The sequence below is a fragment of the Ictidomys tridecemlineatus genome, chromosome 11, assembly GCF_052094955.1.
Source record: "Ictidomys tridecemlineatus isolate mIctTri1 chromosome 11, mIctTri1.hap1, whole genome shotgun sequence".
NCBI classification, from domain to species: Eukaryota; Metazoa; Chordata; class Mammalia; order Rodentia; family Sciuridae; genus Ictidomys; species Ictidomys tridecemlineatus.
The window spans coordinates 65,477,113-65,502,800 of NC_135487.1; the positions used below are offsets into that span (position 1 = coordinate 65,477,113).

At 38.0% G+C, this 25,688-nt stretch overlaps 1 long non-coding RNA gene across 1 annotated transcript; it reads right to left on the reverse strand.

Moving 5' to 3' along the window:
* On the reverse strand, positions 1-24,768 carry LOC120890812 (uncharacterized). Its single transcript, XR_005735259.2, has 4 exons — positions 24,428-24,768; positions 9,641-9,830; positions 2,690-2,746; positions 1-296 (listed from the first exon to the last, which is right to left on the reverse strand). It is a non-coding gene; the product is annotated as an uncharacterized LOC120890812 (long non-coding RNA).
* Positions 24,769-25,688: the final 920 nt, after the last annotated feature.

Sequence of the window (25,688 nt, forward strand, 5' to 3'; positions counted from 1 at the left end):
TGAGAACACAGGAGCAAGCAAGGCATTTATTAGTTTACTCAATTAACTTATCAAATATTTATGGGGTGATGCATAGGTGTGCCACATTCTGCCAGGTGCTGGGGAGATGGGGCCAAGAGGGCATAGAAAATATAGAAAATAGAAATTTCTTGTGGAGATTTCAGATAACCATGAGGAAGTCATGTCGGCTGCCGAGTAGAATGAAATGAAGTTCAAAAAATAGTCTGAAGTTTTGGGAAAAGCTCTTCCTCTCATATTATATTTCATCCCTCCACCCATATTCAAGTAATAAACACCTGCATAATTAAAAAAACAAACAAACAGTCATTATTAACATCAGAAGTACAGCACCTTTCCAGGACACAGCAATGGGGATATATGAAGACCTTTAGGGTAAGATGTCTGGTGTCTTGATCCTGTGTAAATTAGTTCTCCTAAGAGCAGGTATGCCCCACTTCAGGTGTGCAATGGTAATGAAGGTAAAGAAAAGAAGGAGATTTTTCTGACCTACTATGTACAAGGCTCTTTACTATTTCATCATCATGGTATTCTAATTAATATTTTTAAAGATTTTTTTTAGTTGTGTATGGACCTTTGTTTTATTTATTTATATGCAGCAATGAGAATTGAACCCAGTGCCTCATACATGCCAGGCAAGCGATCTACCACTGAGTCCAACCCCAGCCCACAGTATTCTAATTAATATCAGTGCAACAAAACTATTAGTGTCATTATATAGACGAAGGAACTGAACCTGAGAGAGATTGGCTTCTCTAAGAACACACCTAGCTAAATGGGAAAGCCATGCTTGTAACTCAGATACAATATTAACTCCCCAGCTCATTCACTTATCTGCTACTGCTATACTATTATATTGCTATTGAGAAAAATGAGGGTGTTGAGATCAGAAGCCATTTTAAGGAGGAATATAATGAAGTTAACAATAGAATTTTGAATCCATTCTCAGATATAAACTTCAGGTATAAGAGATCTGGGTTAATAATAACAGGTATGCAAAAGGAAATAAAAAGAAAAATTAAAGAAAGACAACCCTAAGGGTAGTAATAATTAAATTTTAACAAGAAAGGCCTATGTAGACAGAAACCAATTACATTTAGTGAAATATACTTGTGCCTTTTGAAAGGATTAAAAAAATACAAATTTGGCTTTGAGCAAAAACCTAGTAAATGCTACTCCTTTGGAGTCTACTTCCACTGGCAAAGGCCCTATGTGGTAGGCAGAGTAATGGTCCCCCAAATGTGCTCATGCCCAAATCCCCCAAACTCTTGAATACGTTAATTTGTGTGGCAAAAGAGACTGCAGATGGGATTAAAGTAAGAGTGTTGAGATGGGAAAATTATTCAGTCAGGCTGAAGGCAATTCCTAGGTCCTCACAGGAAGGGAGCAGAAAGGACCTGGTTGGAGATTGTGATAGTCAACAAAAGCACAAAAATTGAAGGAGACGTGATGACAGTATGTGATGCTTTTTAGCCAAGAAATGAGGGCTGACTCTAGAAGCTAAAACCGACAAGGAAACACATTCTTCCCTGGAGGCACCAGAAAGTAGGCCATACTTTACCATCTTAGATTTCTACCTTCCAAAACCATGAAATAATAAATTTCTGTTAGTTTTAGCCACATAGTTTATAGTAATTTGTGACGGCAGCAATATGAAACTAATACAATATAATATATCTGGAAACCAGAAGTGAATTCTGGGTTGCCATGGCTTTTAACACTAACCATGTGGATGTGGGCCAAGCTGCCAGGTTAGGAGTACTGTCCACCTACCTACCACAAGACCACCTGTTTGGTTTGGATATGAAGCATCTCCCAAAGACTCCTGTGTTAAAGACTTAGTTCCCAATGCAGTGATATTCAGAGGTGGGAATTTGGGGAAGTAATTCGATCAGAAAGGTTCTGACCTCATCAGTGGTTAATCCATTGATGGATTCATAGCTGATGACTTTATTGGGAAGTGGTAAAAATGGTAGGACATGGTGAAAGTAAACCCCTAGGGGCATGCCCTGGAAAGGTATTCTTATCCCAAGCCCCTTTTTTCTCTCTCTGCTTATTGGCTATCATGAGCTGAGCAACTGTCTTCTATCACACTCTTCTGCCATGATTTTCTGCCTTATGTGGGCCCAGAGCAATGAAGGTAGCCAACTATGGACTGAAACCTTTGAAATCATGATCCAAAATAAAAATTTTCTTCTTTAAGTTGCTTTCTCAGATATTCTGGTCAAAGGAATGAAAAGCTGGCTAATATATCACAATTACTTCAACCACAAACTTCAGAATTCACAGGTCATCCTTGCTTCTAACAAGGTGGTTACAATTTCAGGGGTTCTCCTTTATCTCCTGGAATTGGTAAGTCACTGGAATAACTTGTGGGGCTATGATTATGATTCCATCACAGCAAAAAGATAGAAATCAGAGCCAAAGGAAGAGATACATTACACGGATTTCAGAAGCATCCCCAAATTGAACTTCTGCTGTCTTTTAAGTCAGCACTTGTTACGCTCTTATTTAAAATAAGAGGATATAGAAACTTGGTTAATATCAACATGATTAAATTGGGAATTTCACTGATCTGCCAGCTTCGGCTAGGATTGACTAAGGTATCAGGTAGAGAGATGAAAAGTAAAATTGTGGTCACTATGGCCTGGGCAGACAGGGACTTCCTTACCTGGTCTCTATCTTACACATCAGTTCTTAAAAGATGAATGCTGTCTTCAAAAGTGTCCTGAAATATAAAAGAAAAAACAGTAAAGTCTTCCAGTGCTCAACCCCACAAGTGAAAAATGTTGAACTCCAACTTTTATCTATTTCAGACTCATAAAAAAAATCTAAAATTTGAACAAATAGGTTCAACAAGTAGGTTTTTTTTCCAAGGCAGTTGCTTTCTTTGAAAAAGAGGCCATAATGGACGACTTTGGAAAATGTCTCTGAAAAGTGGGTCTTCCCAATTTCTGAGGGAGGCCCAGACATATGAAAAAATGAACAGATATCCCAAATGAAAACCTGTTGATCCAACCCAATAGGAAAAAGTTGGAGGACATGACTTCAATAGCTGCTGTTGAATTTCTCATACAATCGACACATGCAGTTGGTTGATAAACTTCTAGGTAAAATTTGTGCCAAAAGAAGAAAGCAGTAGTAATGGTGTTCCAGGATATACACAGTTGGACATTCAGTCTTCTTCAACAAGACTGAGACAAACAGAAGCTTCTCCCAGAACTTCTCCTTCACACTCACAGGGTCCATGTGACTGGGACTTTGCAATGAGATCAAGGACTCAAGCTTCTTCGAGACCCTACTCTACACTAGTAGTACAAACTAGCCAGGCAATAGTGACATCTGAGTGGGTGAAAGCATTGAAGGTGACAGGAACATCTTGATGTTATTTGGGAAAAGGGTCTCTTTTGCAAATGCAAGGAAATCAAAGATCTTGAAATGAGATCATATGGGATTAGCCAAGTGGACCCTAAATCCAATGACAAGTGTCCTACAAGAGACACAGAGGAGAGCTGCTCAGAGAAGGGAAGGTTTTGTGAAAACAAAGACAAAGATTGCAGTGATGCAGCCACAAGCCAAGGAATGATCGGAGCCACCAGAGGATGGGAGAGCAAGACAGGATCCTCCCAGGAAGCTGGTATCTTAACTTCAGACATCTGCCCTCTGGAAATGTAAGAGAATACATTTCTGCTCTTTCAAGCCACTAAATTTGTGCTAATTTGTAAAGTAATCTAAGAAGTAATACAGTGACCATATAAACGTGCAAGGCAAGGGATTTCTAAACAACTTCCTTAACACTATAAAATATATTAATTCACAGATTTCTAGTGGCAGTTACCCTTTCAGTCCGAACAACTAACTATTCAGATTACAGTCTGAATCAACATAAAGAACAAAATGAATTATCCAAAGTCAAAACCTTTAATAAGTAGGAATCTGTTATTAATTAGTTCTTTACAAGCTGTTACCTGTGTAATATCTTAGTCTGATTTTATTTCCTAAACATATATTCTAAATATGGAACAGGAGTCTATTTGCAAATTGTTAATATATTTATACTTTAACCATGGAACCAAAAGTAATATGTAAAATTTGTTAAAAATAAAGAGCTGTACCCAGTGTAGTGGAGCACACCTGTCATCCCAGCTACTCAGGGGCTGAGCCAGGAGGATTGCAAGTTCAGGCCAGCCTCAATAACTTAGTAAGACCCTGTCTCAAAAAAAAAAAAAAAAAAAAAAAAAAAAAAGCTGGAGATGTATCACAGTGGTAGAGTGCTTGCCTAGCATGGGCAAGACTTTTGGTTCAATCCTCAGTACCACATACATACACACAGACACACCTAAAACAAAACAAACACCCCCTGGAAACAAACAAATAAACAAAAAAAACTGCCACCACCTCAGCAAACAAAAACCTACAAAATAATAAGCAAAATAAAATATATATTTATAAATAAAGTGATAAAATTTATAATTAATATCAACCATAAATGTATGAATCAAAAATAAGTACAAACTTAACAATCATTCAATAAACTCAAAGAACAACATGAATGAAAATGAAGAACTAATGCTTCCAGGAACTATGTAGATTACTTTGTAGTCCAAACTTGACTTGAACTATGCTTCTTTTCTGACTTCCTCTAATTTTACATCATGATGATGATGATGATGATGATGATGATGATGATTTTACATTTTAACATAAGCATTGATTTCTTTCCGTCTTCCAAATCTTTGTTAAATGTCATAGACAAGAACTTGTCAGCTGCTCTCCAGGCCAGCCTCAGAATTTTGCCAGCTCTGAATTAAGCTCTTGTCAACTTTAAGTCATTCCATGATCTGCAACTGGCAAGAAAATGAAAAATCCTATATGTACAAGAGGAGAGGTAGGTTCAATTAGTGGGTACTTCTCATTTTCACATAGTATGAAAGGAAAATTTTAAAAGAGAGTTCAAAAATCTTATTTTAAAATTTGCATTCGGAAAAGTTTGTTACCATTTTTTGGTTGATGTAGGTACTTCAGAATGGAGGCTTGTGATGGTTCATTGCAGGTGTCAACATGACTGGATTAAGCTTAGAGAGCTGGGAAAGCATTACTTGTGGGTATGTCTGTGAGGGTGTTTCTGGGAGAGATTAGCATGTGAGTTGTGGACTGAGTGGGGAACATCTTCCTTCAGTGTGGGTGGGCACCATCCAATTTACTGGGGGACTGGTTTGAACAAAAGGGCACAGAAAGGTGCAGTCTTTCTCTCCCGCAGCTGGGATATCTTTTACCTTCAGGCATCAGGGCTTCAGGGTCTCCCGACTTTGGACTTCAGGATTTGCACCAAGGTACCCCTGGCTTTTCAGGCCTTTTGTCTCAGAGTGGGACTCACACTGTTGGCTTTCTTGGTTCTTAGGCCTTTGGACTTGGACTCCACATCTCAGAGTCACCAATTTGCAGAAGGCCTGTGGTGGGACACTTTGGACTCCACAATCACATCTGCCCATTGCCCTAATAAGTCCCCTACCATCTGTCTATCTAACTAACCATCTGACCTGTTGGTACTGTCTCACTGAAGAACCCTAATACCAGGCTCATGTATTAGGAATCTGGACACTTGGGCAATTTTGCCATTGGTAATCCAGGCAGCTGTGGATAAATCAAAAGTCTGTGTGGTAAAATGACCATAAACGTGTACCTGTCTTTCTAACTCTCAGATATTTTTTCAAGCCTCTTAGGTATATGACGGCACTGTTGAATATTACAGACTATTGTCATGTGACAGCTAATCCAACTGTATTTAACCCAAATGTAGTGTCTTTACCTTCAGAATAATCTTTATTCAGCAGATCTATTTCGTTCTCAAGTGTGAGCTTTCATATTTAATATGTCAATTGTAGTTCATTTAGAAACTAATCCTAAGTACCTAGTTGAATTTTTCATTCAAGCTATTTTTGACAGCAGTGAGTGACCAAAACTCCAACAGGGAAAATTAGGCCTTGGATGGAAAGTTTCTCATACAAAATCTATGGCATTTCTGGTTCCCCAGCACCTTTAATATTCACTCTCAAGTTAGAGTTGGTGGATTTTTTTTCAAGAAACGTTGTTTGGTTCTCAGGCTAGAAAGTCAGGACCCCCCTCTGTTCCCTATCCATCCTTGGTTGCATGAAACAGAGGCCAACCCAACTGTTGCTGCAGGTGCCTTTTATAATCAGTTTTAGGACAGGAGAAAGGACCCTGGGGGCTTACTATGTGATTTGTGTATCTCCTCTATTGAACAGCATACCCCTATTTATTTCTGCCTCTGAATTGTCAACTCATCAGTGCTCAGCCCACTTCCTTGCCCAGATTTATTCTGCTTGAAGAATCAGGCACTCAGACGTGTAGATTCACAGCACTCCTGTAGGTCCCTGGTAGATCACTTATCAGCCTGGGTTGTGTTTACTCCTTTCATTTCTTCCTCCTTTTACTCCCTGAAGACAGAGGCTGGGTCCTTTGTTCACATTTGTCCAGTAATGACTCTCTAGGGACAGATATATCAGAGATGAAGTCTGAATGAAGGGGGTGGATTCTTTTTGTTTATATGGTAGCAAGGCATGGGGGTAAATTTTTGACTTAGATAGCATTCAGATTTATTTAGTGAGTAGTTAAATGGAAACAGGTTTCTGGTATTTTTAAATTAAACTATAACTGAGGAGGTAATTTTCTAAAAAAATCAATGCAGTACAATGCCCCAAAGTAATGACTTGATTTTCTTATATTTTAGAATATAAGCTTCAAATGTAGTTAATGTAACTCCTTCATTTCTTTAGCCTGGCAGGGAGGTAATTTTTATTCTTGATAACTTTTAAAACAGCATAAACAGCAAAGCTTCCAAATGCCTGCTAAGCTTTCATCACAAACATGACACAGTTGTTCAGAGGCTGGGAGTTTCAGCCGTCCTGGGGGCAGGAACAGAGTGGGATAATCTTCTAAAATCTGTTGACCCCTCTCACGATCGATCGTGAGAACAGCCTGGGTCTCTTCTCTGTCACCTTGCCTGCTACCCAGCCATTCCCCATGTTTGCCACTACTGTCTGGGTCCTGGAAATCCTTCTTCCCTTCTCTGTTTCTACCCACCTGTCTTTTGTGTCGTTCACTCCACCTGTGCCCTTTCTGGCCTCTGCATCAGCTAATCTAAGAATGTCTTCAAATATTGGAAATACTCCTCACCCAATGAAGCCTCCTTTGTATTATTTTGCTAAAGCCGACCAAGCTGGTGCAAGAAGTGAAGCTCTTAGTGCCGAGAGCTACTCTTGCCTGGAGAGAGGCACATCGCCTCCCCGAGGCTGACACTGGATCTGCAGGTGGCTCTGGATCCATGGGGTGAATCCGTTGAGGTCAGGGTTCTAAATGAGCTGTCTATTTGTTCTCTAAATACAAATCCCCAAACCCATGGAAGGTAGGAGTGCCCAAAGAACTTAAGAAATTTCTCAACCAGTGAGCACAATTTCCTAAGATTTCCCACAGAGCGTTCGGAAAATGTGTATAAGCCTGCTTTAAACCATTTGGAACATGCCAGTCCCATCGCCTAATAGGTTTTTAACTTCATTTTTACATTAGAATGTATAATATTCCATAGGAAAAAGGCAGGCTTGCCAATATAATTTCAAGGTGACTGCACCTTTTATGTAACATATGTCTAATGCCCTGGGTATGATAACTACCACTGTGTAACATCCCCTAAATTTCCATGGGTAATTAATTGATAACTGCTCTGTGGATGTTATATAAACCCTTTATTAAAACATAATTCAATAAAGAGCGTTTTAAATCCGAATCACAGTGAAGGACTTCTCCACTTCTATGTGCAGCTAAATTGGGGCCACCAGGTTGCCTGTTCACTGCCCTCTTCAAGAATGGAGTGGTCAGTTCTGGGAAAAAGAAAGAAACTGGACCTCAGTCCTTTCATGTGACAACTTCAAATTAAACTGTGAAAAGCAGGGCCATCTGAAAGGCTTGTCTTCTGGCTGGGGTTAGCCCCTGTGGTTGGCACTTGGAACTTTCTGTAATGAAAGACAAATTAGCACACTGCACACACACACAGGGGAATCAATGAAACTGGGAAAGAAGCTGCCACAGGAAAATAAAGATTAAATGGGAGATAAAGAATGATGTCTTCAAATATTGGAAATACTCCTTGCCCAACGAAGGCTCCTTTGTATTGTTTTGCTAAAGCAGACCGTAATTTTGATGTTTCATAAAAATTTAAGTGGAGATTTTCTTTCTGTGGTAGACATAAATCTCCTGGAGGAAAGATTTTATATGTAATTCCAATTTTGTGGTGCTAAGAAAACAAAGAACAGGTGAAGATTTTACTGCAGGTAATTTTGTAAATTATTAAAGAAGAAACCTCCCACAGCCATGCCATAAACACACTCTCTATCAAAAGCTAAAATAGCAAATCAACAATGCTTTTTGAGGTACTATGAGATGCAATGCTCAACTCCTGAACTGGAAATAAAAGCTACCTATAAATATTTACTGGTAAGATGACTCTGTGATAATAAATAGCCCTTTCAAACCAGTGCAGAAAATATCAAAATACTAAAAAATGTATCTGTGAATGAATATGTAAAAAAAATGCAATCTAATGTATGCCAGGTAGATCAACGTATATGCTAAGACTTGGCTGAGAATTGCATCTTTGGGATTTTAAATTATTTAAGGGGCATAACATAGTTCATTACAAATCTGTTTTTAAGAAATTACAGAATTAGATACATAAAGGGTTCGTTCATAAAGTTTAGGAGGTAACTAAAAAAAAATTTATTATTATTTTAAAATATGGCATGAATTCCAAGGAAGTGCTTTCCCCTGAGTAGAAAACAATATCTGCACTTGGCAGTTTGCTAACTTTCACCTTTCCAAAGAAAGCAAAAGAAAATTTGGCATGAAGAAATATTGCTTGAAAGAAAGACTGTGCGATTGATTGGTTGGTCAACATCTTTATTTTTTGACACAAAAATTCATTCTAATTGATTGTTTATTTTCCTTGATTTCTCGAGAGAGGGAGAAAAAAAGGAAATGATGTTTGAGACTCAATTTATTGCTAGGAATAGTTGTAATTCTGAGAATGTGTTCTAATTTGGTCAAGAACCTACTGTCATCCATCTAGCAAATGAAGCCATTATGCCAATGATACAGACACCTACACATCTTCCAGGATTGGTGCAGAATTCTGGAGGAATACACTAATAAAGAGAAAGAGGCCAGGTAAGGTGAAGTGACCGATAAAGACAGGCAGAGAAGAAGTAGGTAGAGAGGCAATAGAGGCGACAATAGAGATGGTGACAGACATGGAATGCAAAAATCTTGCTGGTGAGTTACCAAGGGATTATTGTTGTTTTCAAGGTTAATTTAACAATCCTTGCCAAGACCACATGAATTTAATGTGATTGGTGGCTGGATTCCCATTTTTGGTCATCAGATGATTATGAATATATTTTATGGGCCATTTGTTACTCCAGTCGGCAGCCCACCATTCTTTATCTTTAGATTCATGTACACAACAAAATGCAAAGTGAAAAAAGAACTCCTTCTGCATCTCTCTGCCACCCAGCCCCAGAATCGAGCACATTGCTATTCAGTGGGTTACCTTCAAGTCCAGAGGCCACAGCTTATTTCTGTGCTCTCTCTCTAATGCTTGGCTCACTTGGTCAGGCTCCTGGGAGTCTCCTCGGAGGTTGGCAGTCAGGATATTTGAAGAGAGTGCTGCAGCTGCTTCCGGTAAGGATCTCTGCAGCCTGGTGCCAGGCCGAGCCAATCTGTCAGTGGCTTTGTCCAATCTAGGGTTACATTCAGAGCATCCTAATCAGGACACTTCACCCTCAACCTTTCTGCCCATCACCTGCCAATACACAGGGTAAGTCAAAGGACCCAGATGATATCCCCCCAGGCTGCCCCAGATATCATGTGGGAGCAGGATCCAGAACATGTCACAGAGCAGCTGATGTGGCAAGGATACAGAATTGTTCTCTGTCCCACTTTGAGAGCGTTTAGAGCCTGAAAAGAGAAATGCTACACTATATTTCATCTTTATGGGCATACACTGATTCTATTAATACATCCAGGGCCTGGATGTGCACACAGGTGAGACACAATTTCATAAGAAGGTCAAGTTGTTCCATGCTTCCCCAAACCACAATGCTTTTTAACTCCATTCTCAGACCAATTTTACTGGAAGACTGATTTTATTTACTTTTTCTGTTACTTATTTTACTGTTTTTTTTTTAAATATTTTCCATCTTTGTGTGAGAAAGACATTTCAGAACTTTCTCATGCTCCCATCTAAAACCATGACTTTTGGCCATCAACCTAATTCATCCTGTGACCTCTCTCCTAACTCCCCACACCTGTTATTGTATCCCGTGATTTAGAATGGTTTTTCTGAACTTGAAATTTCAGGCAAATATTCCTCTGAGCACTAAACATAGTACTCCTCCCCCTGTGAATACATAAACCTGTAAATTTGTGCTTGTGCAACAAGACTGAAATAACCAAAGACATTACAAGTACTAATCAACCAGGTAATTTTCTAGAAATTTCCTCAGTTATCCATCCTCCCCACCCACCACAGAAGACCTTTCTCATGACTCTGTGTTTGTCTAATTGAATAGTCTCTGAGAGATTTAGTTACTTGTCTACAGCATTTAAAGCTGCTCAGATTGGTTTTCCCATTTCCTAAAACTGGTCAGTTAAGAACTAATGTATTTAACCATCTTCAGTCATTTATTTCAAAGAAATTTAATTAGTATATTTTAAATTTTACAAATACCACAATCAGTTTTTTTTTTTTGTGGGGACCCCTTCTATAACTTATTTTATTGTGTGTGTCTTTTGGACGTGTCCATTATTTAATAGTATTAGAACATAATAATATTAAGGAGAAATAATCAGTAATACACAAGATGAAGCTAGAGAGGCAAGATTTTAAAGGAAACAATTAAGAAAAAAAGAATCTGAATTTTTAAAATGTTTCATTCAACAACTAAAACATCCAAACTATTTCAGAGATTTAATGGCTCATCTTATAGCTGCTGAGAAGAAAGAAATAATCTATTCACATGTGGCCCTGAATACAGAATAGTAAAGGGACAAAGCTTTGTAATATTTCAAGCATCTTTAGTTTGTGTTTTGGAAGGCAGAAATGGCGCTTTCTATTGTTCATCCAAAATGGGAAATATTGGAAAATGAGAGTTCTGAATAACAATAATTAATAATAAATTCTTGCATTTACAAAGCATCTTTCATCCCAACATCCTTAGGAGTTCAGTATTTTCCCCAAAGGCACTGTTTAATGCTCCTCTCACGCAATTGACTTGCAGCATACTGACATGGTGAATCAAAGGCAAAATACCACTTAACATTGAAAGATTGAGCTGCTGCAGCAAGACCAAACACAAAGTTCATTTTAGTATACTGTTTTTTTTTAATATTGTTTTTCAGAAGCTAGTAAACCTGGTCAACATTCATAGCTTCTTCACATAGTCATTACTCAGTAACTTGGACTAACCCTTTTGTTGCCATGATAGGTCAAATTAATTCTTCATTTTTATGCCCAATCATGACCCTTCTCTTTGCTGTCCCACTGGGACATATATTAATCATTTTTAATAACCCATTAGGTATATTCATATCCTGTGACAACCAATTAATTTCAAAGTCTTTAGCTTCATGCAGCATATCTAATAATACAGTTCTCCATCTGCCTATGGAAAGAGTGAACTTAGAGATAATGGTCAACACAATGCTTTGTAAGTTTTCACTAGATCATGTACTTTCCTGGAGGATGGAGGGCAATATCAAAATTATATGAGTTAAATATACAGAATTGAATAGGATCATTATTACAAATAAATGCCAGTAGATTATTCAAAGCATAGTTGCTAGTCCAACATCTATGTAATAGATATGAAGTATGAATAAATATGCATACATTACATTCCTGTTTGGACCTCAATAAGTCTGTTTTTAATAAATAACAATCTTGCTACATCTAGTCAGCCTTCTTTTTCTGAAACCTGATGCCTGGAATGAATAAAACTTAATATTTACAAATGGGATATGGTACATATTAACTTGGAGCATGGTAGTAACAGTTTGGTTCTAAAGAGAATTGACATTTATTTGGACATCCCCATGTCTGGTACACTATCCTAGGTCATTGTCACAATGAAAGGTAAGGATTATTTTCAAATTTTTAGATAAGAAAGTTGAACTTCAGTGTAGCAAATGATCTAACCAACTGAATTTTATGCCCAAGGTTGTTCAGTTAATAAAGTTAAGACGAGCTGAATTTTTACTTTGTGGTGAAGGAATTTCCTGAAAGTCATATAATCAAAAGAAAATACAATTTCAATTGTAACTCATGTATTAAAATACTTTGGCTTAGAGACTTGCCATATAACAAGTCTGCAATCTCCAAAATGGCAGGGATTGTGTTCATCTTATTTATCATTTTATCCTTCAGACAGTGTCTAGCACAGATTAGGTGAATAAATAAAGGTAAAATGAATGAATGAATGAGAGGCAGCCTTCATGGATATGCTTGTCACCTTACAAATGGCCACACATGCAGATGTTTCCTGGGTTGAGCTATGCATTGATTTTATTCTCCAGGGAGAAATGAAGCTTATCTATTATGATACAAATATCAGAACAAATCAATCATCATAGATTATATGAAACTGTTGCTCTCTTTGAGGATGCTCAATATGTTTCTGATGAATTGCATGCTTGTACAATTTTGATTTCATGAATTCAGTGGATATTGCTTTGTTATTATGCTGGATACATAAAGATGAGTAAAGTTAGTGACTTGTCTTCAGTTACTGGAAAGCCATATTTTCTATGCTGGATGGTAGATACATAAAAATGATTAAGACAGTGACCCACCCTCAGTTGCTGGAAGGCCACAGTGGACAACAATTGCTAGAAAGGATTAGGAGAATGGCAGGTGGAGACATGTGACCCTGGGGACATTAAGCCATCCCTATTTGATTTTTTTATTTCTCTTATTGTCTGTTCACTTTTTATACCTTTATATTTAGTGGTGTCTCTTGAAAATAGAATATCACTGGATTTTGTTTTAATCCAGAATGATCATGTTTTTCTTTTATTTGAGGAGTTTTGGTTATTTATATTGATGTATTTGAATTTTTTCAACTTCCTTATTTTGTGTCTTTCTCTTTGTGCCACTTTTTCTGTTACTTTTTTTCCTATTCTTTTTTGCCCCATTTAGTAATGGATGAGATTCCATCACCCTTTTTCTCCAATCCCCTCTCTACCTTCTTTGGAAATTGTATTCTTTATAACTCTCCTTTAGTCATTTCATGAATATTGTAACATGCACACCTAAGTCTATAATTATTCACATTTTACAATGTGAATAATCATTGCTTATATAGCAAAAGGACTTTGGAAGGCTTAACCCCTCATCAACTTCTTGGCTGTGATGGTTTGGTTCTATGCTAAGTCCTGAGTAGATTCTTGGGGTGCTCAAATTAAAACACTATTTCTGGGTGTGTCTGTGATGGTGTTTCTGGGTAGATTAAATTTGAACAGGTGGTCAAGATTGCCAGTCCCACCCTGTCCCCCACCCAATGTGTTTGGGCATTATCCTCTCCACTGAGAGTCTGAGTAGAACAAAAGGTGGAGGAAGAAGAATTTATTCCTTTTTTTTTTTTTTTTTTTGTTCCCCTGCCTCACTGGCTGAGCATGGACATCCCTCAATGTCTCTTCCCCTGGGATGGTGATTTATGTCATTGTTCTCTCTGGTTCTCAGGTCTTCAGACTCTAAATCACACCTCTGCCTTTCCTGAGTTTCTAGCTTCCAGATGGCAGATGATGCGACATCTCAGTCTCCATAATCATATGAATCAATTCCTCATTTTATATATAAATATATCCTATTTGTTCTATTTCTCTGAAGAACTCTGATTAATATACCAACTTACCAAGCGTGGTTTTAAAACATTTTTGACTTAGTTTATTTCTTGGTGCACTTACCTTCAGCAAAGTAGCCATTGTTTTATATAGGAGTGTATTTGTCTATAAAAAGCCTGGGTCAAAGGTTTATAAGCAAGTAGTTTATCTGGGAGTATGTCAACTGAAGCATGAAGGAGAGACATGGAAAAGTGGGAAAGCCAGCGCAAAGATGGCTGTCGAGTTTAGCAGCAGCAGAGAGGACTCAGGTGCAATTTGTTAGGACTATTGGCTAAGTCTTACCAAAGGATTCTCAGACTGAAGCATTGTTCATTGGCTCCCAGTTTCTCCTGGTCAAAAATTCCAGGTGTCCCTTAGGGACATTAACTATATTGTAGTCTAGGGCTGAACAAGTGTGAGAATCCCCTGGTAGGAAGTGAAGGGTGCAGTCAATCTGCAGCTGTGTGAAGTTAATTGAAACCTGTGTGCTATGACTGGTGCAGCTTGGCTGGAATCAAAGGTATGGCTGAAAGAATTTGAAGAGGTACACAAGAAATATCTGGATTGGGAACAGGAGTGTAAAAACAAAAACAAAAACAAAAAAGAGAGAGAGAGCAATTCAACAAACAATAAATATCATATATTTACATGCTTACATATTTACAGTATTTACATACTTAGCAATAAAATTTTCAACATTCATTTTGTAATTCTTCAGTTATTTCTTTTTAAAATTTCTAGAATTGAAACAACACTGAAGATCAGATGCAAAAAGCCCCCAAAAATCTCAAACATGAAATTATAAAGATATCACTCCTGGATAAATCATTTACAAAAGATCCTTCACACTTTTCCTTGGTGAAGGTCTTTTCTGTGATTAAAATAAAATCTGTTTTACTTCTCTGAAAATGTATGTTTCTTCCCCATCCCCAGTTCTTCTTCTTTTTCTGTCTCCAGTTTTTGAAAGATTGCTTCTTTATAGCAACATAGGTAAACTATATTGAAATATATTTTCTCTCAAACATTGAGGGTATAATTTCATGACTTCTATTGGTGCTATGGAGAATTTGGTCCTCAGTTTAATTGCCTTGGTTATTTGTATATAACTTGTAATTTTTTTTCTGGTTGTATTCAACAAGTTCTTCTTCTTCTTTTTTTTTTTTTACATTGTATCTTGTCATTCCTTTTTGATTTATCTAGGTATGATGTCTTTGTAATTTCTGTTTGAAAAATTGGGGGATTTCCTGCATCTGATTATTAGTGTTGTTTAATCAAGTCTGGAAATTTCCTAGTTGTTACATGTTTGAATATTGTCTCTTTTCTTGTATTCTCTTTTAATTCCTACATACATTTTGCTTAGATGTTCTCATTTTTATTGCAGTCGATCTGTATTTATATCTTGGGCTTCTTTGTCTCTCTTGACTGCATTCTTAATAGGTATTTTTTTTTAAGTTTACCTTCCAGTTCATTAATTCTCTCTTCAGTGGTATCCATTCCATTGATTCCTTTTACTAAAGTAATTGTATTTTTCATTTACAGAAACTCTATTCTAATTCTTTTTTGAATATGTTTGGTCATTTCTCATAATCTTTCACTCAGTGATCATATTTTCAGGGTCTTCTTTTTTGTTTAAACAAACCAATGTTGTTCATTTTACATTCTGTGTATGTCTATTCATTTCTGTAGTCCTTTTAGGCATATTTTGTTGTTTCTCCTGATTTTCATAGTCTCCTCCATTTAGGTATGTTTTGTGATTTTTTTTTCACTGTGTGTGGCATATTTTCCTTATACCATACACATTCTCTGGTGTTCTCCAAGGATCAAATTAAATTTTAATTCCTTTAGACAGGATTTATACCTGCTCTGGCAATTACCTGTTGGCACTATCAATGCTGGAATGTTACATTAAATTAGATTATTCACTTTTGAATTTTATCATCATATTGAAAACACAAATTTAGTCACTAACCTGTTGGTGGACCAGTTGCATTTATACACTGTTAGGGGAAAATTTTATCTATCCAGGATCAAAATTATGACATAAAATTCTCTTTACTGATCACTACTACACAGCATGTTTTATTTTAATTACATTGAAGGCAGAGGACTTTGAAATTCTATTCAGTGCAGGTATCTTCTATTAGACCCTCTGCCTTGGACCACCTTGGATTTTATTTAATGTCTGCTGCTTGTACTTCATCTGTTGAATACGAAACTCAGGATTTCCAAGGTGTAGCATAAACTCTCAGAGTAAAAGCCAAATTTAGAGTCTACCAGGGTGCTGTTACTCTGTTTTTACTTTTATGGATTCATTAGTATCATGCCTGCACAATAATGTATTAAAAATATTTTATATTTCATCTAGCCTCTTTCTTGTTTCAATTAGGGAATTTTAAGAATCAGGAATATAGTCCTCATTCTATTGGAAACCGCCCTTGCCTTCTATTTTTTGCCTGCATTTATTTTTTAAACATTTCAATAATTTAAACTCAATTTAAGTAACCTCATTCACCTCTTTCTTATTCCTTTTCTTATACTGGTTGTTATTCTCTTCTTCTATTTCCCCGCTTCTACTGTCTTTCCCTCACTTGGTAAAATAAAATAGAAATTGGAGGGAATACATTATCAACAATTTATACTTGGTGATTGATTTATTACATTCTAATGTAGTTTTAATCTTTCAGTTACTTACCATTTATATCTCTTTTCTGTTATATAAAAAGAAGACTTTCTCCTCTTTTGTTTGCTGACATTTGAAATCCTTTTAATAGGGGACAAATTGCTTTTGGGCATAAATACTTCTGAATCTCATTTTCCATAAGTCTATGCTGATGGCAAATGTAATTTAATGTTCTAGCTATAATAATAGCTCCCTTCTATTGAGTACCTGGTATTTTCCAGGAAACATGTTAAGTGCTTTACCTGCATGATTTCAAATCTTCACAGTCACCAACCAGGTCAGGTAAAGATCATTGCGTTTATTTTATTGATATGGACAACTGAGACTCCAGTGGGTAAAACAATTCATCCAAGTGTACGCGTGATAAGTCACATTCTCACTCTGGCTTGTTTGGTCCTAAAACCTTTCTTCTTTTGCCATTTTCTTACACTGTCTCTTTTGAGTAGTTGGAATTATAACCACTGGCTCATGATCTCTCTCTCCTTGGATGGATGCTATCTCTTAGGGAAAAATAAGGCATATCTCTGGTGGTATTTCTTGAAGAGTCGTTTTCAGTTTTTGCGTGGAGGCTGGATACAGACATTGGATCATATACTTTTTTGGGGGGTGGGGTGCTAGGGATTGAACTCAGGGCCTTGTGCATACTAGGCAAGCACTCTACTAACTGAGCTATATCCCCAGTCCAGGATCATATTCTTTTGCTTCTTGAACACATTCCTTCCAATACCCTGTAGCCTATCTGACAACTTCTCAGTTTTCAGACTTCCCCAACCCAAATTTTACCTGTCCTTGTCATGAGACTCTCTGAATCTTAATTTTATTTTCTAGGACATTTGATGTTATCCCCAATTTGTGTTGATGACACGATCAGACCATAATTGGATCCTTGACTGATTCTAGAATGTATCCCTAATGCCTCATCTATTTTGAGTTCTGGCAATAAAGTTTCTGACTATAAAATATGCAGTTTAAGTATAGTCTTCTCATTAATGGAGATATTACTCTTTAGGCCTAACAAAACACTTTTTGGATAAAAGCCAAGATAGTTCAGCCTTATGCTGAAATTTCCATATTCACTCCTGAGTGGTCTAGGAGCATTGCTTTTTAAACAAAGTCATTGCCTCCTGTTGTCTTTCCTTTTCAGGTAAATGTGGATAATACCCTACCTTGATATCCCTAGATGAGAAGGGTGAGTATATGAGAAAGCCAATTAAATGCTTTGAATTACTAGGACAAACTATTATTAAGTCAAGCTACCATAATTATTAAAGAGTTTATTGCATTCTGCAAAGAACAGATTTAAATAAAGAGTAGGGATTGTGTCTCCCATGCAGTTTATATAAGTACAGCCTTACACTACGTGAATAGTAACATCTGTATAATATAAAGCTTTTGTAAGGTTGTAGCTCCCGTGTTTTAAATGTGTATATTAACATCTTCTAAGATGCTTACCTGATTAGCTATTTTCTGTTTTCTAAGGAATAGTTCTACCAGAGGAAAACTTAAAGAACTAAAGCTAGGAAAGCCTAGAATTGATAGGAAAGCCTTCTTTTAGTGGCCATGCCTGGGCCCTATTGTGTTCTCAGAAATCTCATGCAGAAGTATTGGTATAACTCCCAGGGCAAGCAATGGTGAGTCAAAATGGAAAATTTGGCTCTATAGCATTTTGGTTGCCCAAGATGTATTAATTTGGGAAGAATCAATGATATATTTAGCTATTCCATATTCACTGCTGGGGATTCAGATGATTAAGTTGCAATTGTTGGTTTTTGAGAATTATGATATCATACCACAATGAAATGGGGGGAAATTTGTCATGAAACTGTGGACAAAGACCCCTGAGAAGGAAGAAAAGGAAATTCCTTCCAAAGGTATTAGGGAAGGTGTTTAAAGATTGCTACGAGTCAAATATAAATGCAATCCTAACATAAAATTCAGTGCTCTTTGGATCTTGTGCAAGTTTGGTGCTGTACCTAGCAATAAACCCATATTTAATTTTCCTTAGCTTCAATTCAGGGAAAACAAAGCAAGCAAACTAACTACAATAAAAACTGAAAATTCGGACCTGACATGCTTGTAGAGGGTGTTGGAAAATTCACTTTTCTGCCCCCATTCTGTTCTCCTTGAGCATCCATGCCTCTCAAATGGGAGTTTGGTGCACATAAAGATTGCTCCAAACACAGACTTAGTCATCAATTATAAAACCTACAAAATGAAGCATCCCAGGCATCTGACTTTTTGTGGGCGGAGTTTCTTTGTTGTGTTTCCAGGAGGCAGCTCCTTTCCTTAAAGTGTCACCTACCCACATCCAGGGAACAAGAACGCCGGGGACCATTCACACAATTTCCAGAAGGCTGTTTCTTCCTTTCCATTCCCTTTCTCCATTCTGTTCCGTTGAGATTTTTTGAAGTCTTCCTCCACAATCAGACTTTCCTGATTTGGTGAATCATCTGAGCTAACTGCCTGGCAGAAAATATATTAAACTGGACTTTTTGGACACACAGTTTGTTTAAAATGCCTTCCTTAGTGTAGGGATATTTCAAAGAGGACTAGAAACGGCTAAATTTAGTGCATTCCCAGGAGAATGTGTGTGTATGTGGCTGGGTGCCCTCTTCAGATGCTTCTGTGATGGAGATGACAGTGGTGCCAGGGTTCTGCTCCGCTTGTCCCATGACTCCTGGGGGCGGGGGGGGGGGGCTGCTGCCCTCCCTGAAAAGGAACTGACATTGCATCTTGTATTTTCTGGCTGGAGTAGACTTGGAACAGGAAAGGACATTCCAGGATGTAAATAAAGGTCCACCTATCTGGTATTTCTTTTCAGAGGGATTCTTGAGACAGTGTGTGGCTTGTTTCTGGAGTCCCGATGTCTGGTGTCTTCTTTCAGCAAGGGCTGGGTATTTGGATGAACTTTAAAGCTTCCTGAGTTTTGATGTGGTGTTGGAACAGAAGCTTTGATGCTTCAAGCTGCTGACTGCAGAGGAAATGCAGGGTTTACTGCTTATCAGCTGATGTGCAGAACAATGTCCATCACAGAGACACGGATTGCAGAGGTTCCGCTGTAGCAAAGTGCAGGCTAAATATGGCACACAGAGCACTCCAGAGCTGCTAATTCCCTGTACCTGTACAACAAACTGGGTATTTTAAAACAGCAGAGAGTTACGGTCTCCTAGTCCTGGAGGCCAGAAGCCTTAGATCAAAGCATCGCAGGTCCTTGCTTCTGGTGGTTTGCTAACAATCGATTTTTGGTATACCTGGGTTTGTAAAAAGCATCATTCTAATCTGCTATTTTCATGTGTCTTTCTCTGTCTTCACATGTCTTCCCTTTGGGTGGTCTGTCTCTGTGTCCAAATTTCCTCTCTTCAGAAGGACACCTCCCATATTAGATAAAGGTCCACTCTGATCACCTCATTTTTACTTGATGAACTGAGTAAAGACTTTATTACCAAATAAGGTCAAATTTTGAGGTATTGGGGGTTAAGACTTCAACATATTTAAAAAGAGGGCCCAATTCAATCCGCTACAATGGGCTAGTTTCATCTCTGGGGACTGTTTCTAAGTAATCTTTGTGTTTCCTGAACTGAGATTAAATACTCCCTTTATGAGGTCTTTGGCACTTGGCGCTTCCTCCAACAAGGCGACTTTACACATTGTGTTGGTGCTTCATTGTTTGTATTCCATAATAAGTGGTAAACTTGAAGCCAAGAAATAAGATTTGTGTCTCTACTAGTTTGTCACTGTTCCTAGCATATTGGGAGCCTCTGCTGAACTCATATCAGGAAGATATGAAGTAGAAAAAAAAATTCTAGACCTGTGATTTGCAAACTGTTTAGAATTTACAGTGACATTTTATACGAAATAAGGAAAGAGACTGCCAATTTATTAAATAGATTATTTGGTCTGAAAATTACCAAATGGCTATACTTGACTTTGATTAAAAAAAAAATTGCAATCAGTCAAAATCAAATTTGAGAAGTGAGAGGGGAAGTTTGAACTTTTTAAAGTCCCTTTTTAGAAAATGGATTGGACAGGGCTCTGGGACCAGTGTCTCTGTAATAATGGGGTGTGTGGGAATGAATGCTTTTGAGGTGATTAGAGCCCAGGGCAGTTCGTCCAAACAGCTGGCTTCTATTTCTGACTCATCCTGGATTCACCGTGACCTCCAGCAAATCACTTATATTCTGACTATCTTTTAAGTGAGCTTTAAAATAAAGATGGTGACTGTGACCATGTTAACATATGAAACGTGATGAGAACTAATTTTTAGGATAAGCTTTTAAAGATATTTTCATGAAAGCCGTTATTTACTTTAAGTGTTGTGAACATTACGAACTGGCAAACAAAGAAAAAGATAAACTGATTCAAATGAGTAGATTCAACTTTGGTATGTTTAGAAACAAATGTCTTTCTTTTCTGGTAAATAAAGCCAGATGCATAAAAGGCAAACTAATTTATAAAAAGAAATTATGATTCATTTCGACCTTATTCTTCTCTCCTTGGTATATTTGTTTCTTTCTATAGGGAGTTAACTGGAAAGTTCATCCTTGGAGAGAGGTTGGATGTGAACCAAAATAGCAAAAGTGGTGATTTTAAGGAAGTAGAGTTGACTTCACCAGTCCCTGGAGGATTTCAACAGAGAAAATAGAACTGGAGACTACACTCTATTATTTGCATGCATTTCCAAGGAAAGTAGCAAAAGCCATTCCAGAATTCCTGTTTGTAGCTTATGGTGGTAGTTTTATTGGAAGGGGTATGGGTGATAACTTTTTATTTGCACAGCAATTTGCGTTAACGTACAAAATTAAAGGTAGACATTTTGGAAGGTGGTGGAACAAAACTGACCCAGATTATCACAATGTTCCTAAAGCCTTCATGTTCTCCCTTAGTTAACCTATAGCTGCCCACAGAATAAGGTCAAATGTTGAGGTATTGGGGGCTAAGACTTCAACGTATTTAAAAGGAGGACCCAATTCAATCTGCTACAATGGGCTGCAGCGCTGGAGATCTGCTGCTGTGGTGTCCAGTAAAAGCATATATACTTGAAGCAAACAAGTACAAGTATAGACCCAGACATGTCCCAGCTGAGAACAGTGCTTCTTTCTTTTGGAGTATTAATTCTGAAAAAAATATATAAAATAGTTGGATTCTTTAACAACATTTATGATTTCCTCAGAAAGTATGAGTCTAGTCAAATGAGCCTCATATACAAGTGTAGATATGGACTGATACTATTTTTTTCTGTAATGTTTTAAGGGGTGTGGGCTATTCAAAAAAGGGGAGGATAGGAAAGTATGAAATACTGTAGACTGTTCATGGTTTGGTTTGTGAGGCGAAGTGTAATAGGAACAATTAAAACATAACACAGGAATGGTGATTTCTGTGATAAATTATGAGAAGGTAATAAATAGTTGAGCTGGCTACAAAAGGAGAGATAGTAATATTCAAGAAAATTATAAAAGTGTGAGACTTCAGGGGCACCTTGAAATTTAAATTGAAAGAGAGGAGGGATAGGCCAGGAATAGAAAATATGTGTCTATTGCAACTTACCTCTTCTTTCATTCATGGCAGACATTGTTAATCGATCACCCATGGTAGATTTTTCTTTCCTTAGAAAGACTATCCACATTCAGCTTTCTGGGATTTGTTTAAGTATTTGGTTTATTTCCCTGTCAAACTACAGACTCCTCTAGTGCACAGGTTAATCCTTGCTTATCTCTTCCTACTGAGCTTGGCACATAGAAGGGGCTCTCTGTGGCAACCAAAGAGGTGCACTGCTGGTTCTTGCTTCAAGAAAGAATTTCCCATTCAGCCTCCAGGAATGCAGTTAGCTGACAGTCTCCAGCTGCAGCACTGGAGATCTGCTGCTGCGGTGTCCAAGCCAAGGCCCAGTAGCCCCCCCAACCCCCACCCCATGGCTGAGCTCAGCAGGGGAAATGGGTTGTGACCATTTCTGCAGTCCTGTTCTGGGGTTCTGCATTGGGTGGTTGGAATGTCCCTCTGGTCTGCATTGCAGGCTGGGGGACTCTCCTCACTCAGTTCTGCTTCCTGCCCTTTGTCTTTCATTCAGTGTTGTCTCCCCAGTTAATCTCTTACACTCTTTGCTTGGCTTCAGAGTCTGCTTCAGGTGGGTTTGGCATTGACTCAGCAAAAGTTAACTCAATTGAGTTGGTGGTAAGTTTTCACTGGATCACCCATTCTTGGATATCCACTTCCTGGTTGGGTATTGCTCTTTTGTTCTACAAACATTCTGAGCAATGACAAAGTTTTGATCTCTGAGATGTTGGAAATTCAAAGATGCATAACACTGATTCCTATCGATGAGACAGACTCATGGACATGTGTTTAGAGACCGAGAATTTGGCAATTAGAAACTTGTTCTTAGTGGTTCTCTTACGTCGTCAGCTGACTTTGGAATTAATAAAAGGGTTTTGGTTTCAAGTATGAAAGTTTTCTTCTTCCCTTTCCTACTCTGTAACATATGCAGTAAAACATATACATACACAGTTAAGTGCTCTAGTGTTCACATTACTATGTTCTAGTTCAGCATTTCTGTAGCTAGTTCTTTGGAACACCAATACCTGAAGTGTGCTTCATGAAATATCTATCATTGCAAATATACTAAAACAGGTTTCTTACTGGGGTTGGGGGCATCATTTACATGCCAAGATACTTTGTGCCTTTGTAAGAGCAGATCAAGTAGTTGACATTTACTGAACTTGCATGGCTTGGGAATTATCTGATAGGACACCTCAGAGGAATGCTATTCTACTCAGCTAAATCAAACGATGAGTGTTATTTGCTATAACATCCATTCAACATTTTCTACCTGCTAGGAATCCTGCAAAGGAGGCATTGCCCTTACCCGCCCTTGTCAGATGAGGAATCAGAGGCACGAAGGGTCAAGTAATTTACCCTAAGCTCCACAGATGGCAGTGCAGCCATGCCCTGCCACACTGCCCTGCAGTCCCCTGCCTCCAAGTGTCTTTGATGTGTTAAGCCTGCCCTTAATTCGCTTAGGACAAAGAGAAGTGCATGTGAAAGAATGAAAACTGCTTCGCTTATCCACAGGAGCTGTGGGTTTTGTGCAATTTGGTGAGACATATGTACAAAGGCCTAAAAAGAAGGTTGGTTTGGATGGTGTTTAGTAGGAGGGATGAGCAGGCCAAGCATTGATGCTTCCATCTGGCAGTCTGGCAAAGAATAGTTTCTCTTCAGAGGGCATATCTAGGGCTGATTCTCTCTTTTTGCTGGTGCTCCATCCACCTCCCTTTTTGTATTCCCTTCTGTTTTCAAAAGTCTATTCACCCTGTCCCCAACACCCTCAGACAACACCAAAAGTTAGAAGTTGTTAGATATAGCAAGAGTCAGGGTTTACAATCAGATGTTTGAATTTAGGTCTTTCCTCTATCATTTGCCAGTTGTTCAAGTTGCTTAATCTGTCTGAGCTTCAATTTTCATTCGACTAATATGGTACTATAAAAAATATCTACATCATAAGATGATTGGAACAATTCAAGAAATAATATACGTAAAGTGCTTAGGACATAATGGGCACTTAATAAATGGTGTTGACTCTAAGTATTACTTTCCTAGCTGTTTCTAAAATTAAATGGTGACCCCTTAAGCTGAGTATCCTTCCAAATGTGAGAGAGAAAGATCTTATTTCAGGGATCATACCAGAAGTAGGAAAGGAGGAACTATTTTCCAAGGGGGATGGTGGCTTGTAGACCCTCCCCTGAATAACCCCTTTTAATGCATAATTACCGTATATGTAACTCTCACCTGTAGGAGTGATTCCAGCTTCAGTTCATCTTGTGATGACTTTCAGTTCCCTGGTACCAGTTATCTTCATATGCTCCGTGGGCTTGATGGCCGCTGGCCTGAGTTTTCTACCGTCACTGCAGTACCTTGCTAGTAATTTGAGTCTTTGAAAAGGCAGACAATGAGGGTTTTAGTTGGCTCTAATGTCTATTCTGTGGCTTTATTTGCCTCTTTCCCAGAGATTGAGCATTTGTGTCTACGGGCATAAGATCGATTACTGCATTGTGCGGCAGAAATGAAAGGGAAACATTCTTTTCTTTCCTCTCCAGCTCTGCCTGGCATTGGCTGCATCCCCTCGCTTAGTCAACGGCCCCAGTCTGAGCGGTCACATGGCCTGAGCGCGTGGACCCGGCAACTGTAATTGCACACTTATCTCTGAGACAAAAAATAAATGAAGTTGCTATCTAATTTATTCAGATGGCTCTCAAAATGCAGCATTTCATGTGCTGATTTGATTTCCAGGAACTAGAGAGTAACTATGAATGCTTTGTTAAGAAAATTACTTTAGAGGAGAATGAAGCCGATTTTTCTCCAGCCACAGTAACTAATAGCTTAAGATATAAGATAAAAATAACGTATTTTGTAATTAATATTTTAATTTACTAAAAAAGAGAGTTAAATGGTGACTAGACTTCTCTTCCCCTTGATAATAATGAACCCAGGCAATTTCAAACGGAGAAGAGCAGCCAGGAGTTTAATACCTTTGATTAAGAACATGTTTCCACAGTGGCTATTATGTTCCTATTTAAAAGAGCAAAACAAAACTCAGGCTTATTTTATTTTGGAACTGCAGGGGGTCTTATGGCATCAAAAGAAGAGGAGAAAATGTTTAAGGATAATTAAAGGCAATTTGCTTCATCAGCCCTTTCTCCTCCTCCTTCCTCCACTTCCCCTCCTTCTCCCCACAATACTTGCTAATTGCCACTTCAGTGACCTGAGGATTTTTTTTTTTTTTCCTGAAGTAACTTGCCTGTTTGGCTGTTGCTCACATTTATAATTGACTGCATAAATCAATGAGCCTCCATTAGTTCATTTAAAAAACAAAACATGAGTTATTCCCTGTCCTACTTGGCTAGTTAGACCTTAGGAAAGCTAAGGTCAAGAAACTAACAAGCCTGAGTACCAACTGAGTCCTGGGTGCTTTACTGTGCTAAGACATTTCATCTTCAAAGGAAAGCCTCTGAGTCTCTGATGGAACTGGAAAACAGAAGCAGTTTGCTTC